General features: G+C 57.8%; 1 long non-coding RNA gene across 1 annotated transcript in view; it reads right to left on the minus strand.

The window, feature by feature from the left end:
- The window catches only part of LOC107307729, a 3,610-nt gene extending 2,217 nt beyond the window's left edge, over positions 1 to 1,393 (minus strand). The window contains exons 1-2 of the long non-coding RNA XR_001552493.2: positions 1,383 to 1,393; positions 257 to 339 (exon numbers count right to left, since the gene is read on the minus strand). This is a non-coding gene — a long non-coding RNA (uncharacterized LOC107307729). The remainder of the gene's footprint in view (positions 1 to 256; positions 340 to 1,382) is intronic.
- Positions 1,394 to 5,625: the final 4,232 nt, after the last annotated feature.

Below are 5,625 nucleotides of genomic sequence, written 5' to 3' on the forward strand. Positions count from 1 at the left end.
AATCCCCAACCCCCCAATATATGACCCTTAATGAACCCCCCAACGCCCCCAACCCCCCCACAATATAATGACCCCCATTAAAAGAACTCCCCCACTTAACGACCTCCCAACCCCCCATACTAATGACCCCCCCCAATTAAAGACCCCCCTAACGACCCAAACCTCCGCCATAATAAATGACCCCCCCAATTAAGACTCCCCCCCCTTATTACCCCACCCCCCCATATAATGACCCAAACTCCCCCCATTAACTCACGGCCTCGGTGCCGCCCCCCCCTCAGCCAATTGCAGGGCGTCATTGATCTCCTTCAGCATCTCATAGCGACGGCGACCATGGACCTGGGGTAATATAGGGTAATATAGGGTATTAATGGGTATTAATGGGGTATTATGGGAATATATGGGGTAATAATGGGTAATATGGGGTATTATGGGATGGATATGGGTATTATGGGGGTATTATGGCATCATTGATCTCCTTCAGCATCTCATAGCGACGGCGACCGCGGACCTGGGGTAATATAGGGTATTAATGGGGTATTAATGGGTATTATGGGGTGTTAATGGGGTATTATGGGAATATATGGGGAGATATAGGGTAATATGGGGTGATATGGGGTATTATTGGGTAATATAGGGTATTAATGGGGTATTATGGGGTAATGTGGGTTAATCTGAGGTATTATGGATGGATATGGGGTAATATGGGGTATTATGGGGTGATATGGGGTAATATGGGGTCATTGATCTCCTTCAGCATCTCATAGCGACGGCGACCGCGGACCTGGGGTAATATAGGGTATTAATGGGGTATTGGTATTAATGGGTATTATGGGGTATTATGGGAATATATGGGGAGATATAGGGTAATATGGGGTGATATTGGGGTAATATGGGGTCATTGATGGGGTATTAATTGATATTATGGGGTGATATGGGGTATTATTGGGGTATTATGGGGGTAATATGGGGTCATTGATTTCCTTCAGCATCTCATACTTACTGCGAGCCTGGGGTATTAATGGGGTATTAATGGGTAATATTGGGGTAATATGGAATAATATGGGGTACTATGGGATGGATATCTAGGTATTAAAGGGTATTAAGGGGTGTTATGGGGGTATTATGGGGTAGTATAGAATATTATTGGGTAATATAGGATGGATATAGGGTGTGATGGGGGTATTGTGTGGTATTATGGGGCAGCAGGGGGTATTGTGTGGTATTATGGGGTATCATGGATGGATATGGGGGTATTATGGGATGGCATGAGATTATATGGGATGAGATTATATGGGATCCCCATAGGGCCCCCAACGAGCGCCAAGACATAGGACCCCCCTCCCAAAAGACCCCCCCCCCCCATAGGGTCCCAACCCCACCTGCAGGTAGATTCGGAAGATCTGCATTATCCGGGTTTTCAGCACCCGCTTCTTGGGGGTCCCGGCGGCTTCACTTTTGGGAGCCCTGACAAAGCTGGGGGGGGGGGGGGGCAAGGGGTGAGATCCCAAGGAATAAAGGGGGGGGGGTCCTTTCATTTCTTTTAAAGGGGAGGGGGGCTGGAGGGAGGATACCCAATGCGCTACTTAGCCCCGCCCCCATTTGCTAAAAGCCCCGCCCTACTTCACTTAGGCCCCGCCCCTTTGCCCCTAAGCCAGCCCCCTGCTCACTAAAGCCCCGCCCCATTTGCTAATAGCCCGCACCTTACCTCCCCTTAGCCCCACCCCTTTGCGCCTAAAGCCCCAGCCGACCTTATAGCCTCTCCCCCCATTGGTCTATCCTGCGCACTTCATTACGCTAACAGCCCCGCCCCTACCTCAGCCCCGCCCCCTTCTAGTCTACAGCCACACCCCCCCTTTCCCTAAGCCCAACGCCCCTCTAGGCTTAGCCACGCCCCCTTTTGCACTAAGCCCCCGCCCACACCTCTCAGCCCACCCCCTTTACGGCTTAGCCCCCGCCCCCATTTTCTCTAAGCACACGCCTCATCTTAACACAAGCCCCCCCTTACCCCTCTTAGCCTGCCCCACACTGGCATTCCAAGCCCCGCCCCTCATACAAGCCCCTCCCTTTCCCCTACACAGCACTGCTCTTTTAGGCTTAGCGGCCGCCCCGCCTTGGCCTCCTACAGCCTCCGCCCCTTTACCTCCTCTTAGCCCGCCCTTAGGCCTTAGCCCGCCCCTTTCCCCAAGCCCCGCCCTTTTTAGGGCATAGTCCCACCCATTGGTCCAAGCCCCCACCCCCTTTTACTCTAAGCCCGCCCCTTTTAGGCCGTACGCCCCACCACGCCCCCTGCTTCCGCCCAGCCTCCTTCTGATTCCTAAGCCCGCCCCTATCTTCCTTAGCCCCGCCCCCTTCAGCCCCAAGCCCACGCCCCTTACTCTTAGCCCAGCGCCCTTACCTCTCTTAGCCCCGCCCCCTTCTGCAATAAACCCCGCCCCCATCACCCTCTCTTAGCCCCGCCCCTTCTTTTTCTAGCCCCGCCCTTACCTGCTCTTAGCTCCGCCGCCCCTTTGCCCTAAGCCCGCCCCTCACCTCTCTTAGCCGCCCCTTTTTCTAAGCCCCGCCTTACCTTCTCTTAGCCCCGCCCTTTTTGCCTAAGCCCCCCTTACCTCTCTTAGCCCGCCCTTTCGGTTTAGCCGCCGCCCCTTACTCTCTTAGCCCGCCCCCTTTGCCCCTTAGCCACCGCCCCTGCACCTCTTCTTCGGCCCCGCCCTAGCCCCAACGCCCCGCCTCTAACCTCTCTAGCCCCGCCCCCTTTTTTCTAAGCCCCGCCTCACCTCTTGAGCCCCGCCCCCCTTGCCCTAACCGCGCCGACCTTTGCCCCTAAGCCCCCGCCCTCACCGTTCTTGACCCCGCCCCCTTCCCTAAGCCCCGCCCTTTATGCTTAGCCCCGCCCCCTTGCTCTAAGCCCCACCCCTACTTCTCTTAGCCCCGCCCTTACCTCTCTTAGCCCCACCCCTCTGCCCTTAGTTCCCCGCCCCTTACACTCTCTTCCCCGCCCCATTACAGCCCAAACCCCGCCCCCACCTTCTTAGCCCCGCCCCTAAGCCGCCAAGCCCCGCCCTCACCTCTCTTACCCCGCCCTTTGCCCCAAGCCCCGCCCTCACCTCTCTAGCCCCCGCCCCGGCTCCGCCCCTTTTCCCCGACGTTCTCCCTCCTCGATCTTTCCTGTCCCTCCTGGGCAGGCGGCAGACACGGACCTCGAAGCCAACGGCCGACCCTAAAAGCTGCCCCCCTGAGACGCCCAATTACACCACCTGGGTGTTTAATCTAATGGGGGGGGGCAAGCACTGACCCCCCCCACACCCTATACCCATAAAGGCGGCTTAAAGGCCATAGGAACCCTAAAAGACCCTTAAAAGCAGCCCCCCCCCGAGGTATTGAGCGACCCGCTATGCCCCCCCCCCATTAGACGATGGGGTAAATTAAATGGGGCGGGCGGCAAGCACTGACCCCCCCCTCCACCCCAATACCACTAATGGGGGCATAAAGGCCATAGGAACCCCCAAACCCCTTAAAAACAGCCCCCCACCCCAAAGGACACCCCCCTGGGCGACCCCCCCCAATTCCTATGGGGTAATTAATCGGGGGGGGGGCAAGCACTCGACCCCCCTCAAAAACCATACACTAATGGGGCATAAAGGCCATAGGAACCCTCCACAAGACCCCTTCAAAACCCGCCCCGCACCCCACCCGGGTATTAGAAGACCCCTCCATCGACCCCCACCTACAATTCAACATCCAGGGTTCTTAGGGGGGGGCCCAGCACTGGACCCCCCCCCTCCACAATACCACTAATAGGGGTATAAAGGTCTAGGAACCCCTAAAAGACCCCACCCTTACCCCACAGCAGCCCCCCCCCCCCACCATCGACATACCCTCCCCTGGACCCCCCCAATTAACATGGGGTTAATTAATGGGGGGGGGCCAGCACTGACCCCCCTCCACCCCAATACCATCTAACATGGGGGCCATAAAGGCCATAGGAACCCTAAAAGACCCCCTTAAAACAGCCCCCACCCCCCCCTTCGCTTGCAGGTTCGGGGGGGGCGTGTTAAATTGGGGGGGTCTTCAAGGTGGGGGGGTAGGTATTAAATTGGCAGGGGGGGTCTTAAGGTCTGTCGGGGGGCGGTTATAATTCGCCGCCCGGGGGGGATCCTTAAGGTTGTGGGGGGGTAATCCTAAATTCGCGGGGGGGGGGTCTTAAGGTTGGGCGGGGTAGGTATTCAAACTTCCGGCCGGGAGTCTGCACAGTTCGTGGGCGGGCTCTACTTAATCTGGGGGGGGTCTCCAAGGTGGGGGGGGTCACGGTATTACACATCTGGGGGGCCCGGAGTCTTCAAGGTTTGGGGGGCTAGCGTATCTACAATTGGCGGGGGGGTCCCTCTAAGGTTGGGGGGGTGGGTATCTAAATTGGGGGCGCCGGTCTTAGGTTGTGCGGGGGGGGGTTTCAGGCTTTGCGCGGTGGGCACTATGAGGTCTAGGCGGCGGCTGTTATTAATTGGGGGGGGGTCTTAAGGTTGGGGGGGGTCCGGGTTATTCAAATTGGGGGGGAGCTCTCTAAGCGTTGGGGGGGGTATCGTATCTAATTGGGCGGGGGGTCCTAGGTTGATGGGGGAGTAGGTATTTAAATAGGGGGGGGGCTCCATTCAAGGTTGGGGGGGGTGGGTCAATCATTGGGGGGGGTCTTAAGTTTTGGGGGGGGGTATTCAATTTTCGGGGGGGGGTCCTGAAGTTGTGCGGGGGGGGGTATTAATAGGGGGGGAGGTTCCAGCGTTCTGGGGCTGGGATAACAAGGTTGGGGGGGGGGGTTATTCCCACACCTCTAGCCGCGGGGCGGTCTTAAGGCTTGGGGGGGTAGGTATCTCAAACTTGGCGGGGGGGCTCTTAAGGATTGGGGGGGTCGCCTACTTAGTTCGGGGGGGGGGTCTCCTGAAGTTGGCCGGGGGGGTATTAACTTGGGGGGGCGTCTTAAGCGTTGGAGGGGCGTCCTAAATTGGCTGGGCCCGGCGCTTCAGGTTGGGGGGGGCTAATTGAACTTGGGCGGGGGGGATCCTTAAGGTTGGGGGGGGGGGTAGGCTATTTCCAAATTGGGGCACGGCGGGGTCCCTGAAGTACTGTGGGCGGCGGGGGGGGTCAGGTTTGCGGGTGGGCTACTGAGGTTGTTGGGGGCGGGGCTTCAAATTGGGGGGGGTCTTAAGGTTGGGGGGGGGGGGAATTCAGCGTTTGGGGTGGGAACCAGGTTGGGCGGGAGGTATTAATTGGGGGGGGTCTAATATTGGGTGGGGGGGATATTAACATTGGGGGGGGTCTTTCCTCGACGTTTGGGGGGGGGGTATTAAATTGGTGGGGGGGTCTTAAGGTCTGGGGGGGGGGGTTCAGGTTTGTGGGTGGGGATACCGAGGTTGGGGGGGGGGTATTAAATTGGGGGGTCTTAATATTTGGGGGGTGATTTAAATTGGGGGGGGGGTCCTGAAAGTTGGTGCGGTGGGGGGGTATTAACTCTGGGGGGGGTGGTCTTCAGTTTGGGGGGGGGTTCTCAGGTTTGGGGTGGGATATGAGGTTGTGGGGGGGGGGTTAACATTGGGGGGGTCCTTAAGGTTGGGGCGGGGTAGGTATTAAATT

The sequence above is a fragment of the Coturnix japonica genome, unplaced genomic scaffold, assembly GCF_001577835.2.
Source record: "Coturnix japonica isolate 7356 unplaced genomic scaffold, Coturnix japonica 2.1 chrUnrandom817, whole genome shotgun sequence".
In the NCBI taxonomy this organism is placed as follows: Eukaryota; Metazoa; Chordata; class Aves; order Galliformes; family Phasianidae; genus Coturnix; species Coturnix japonica.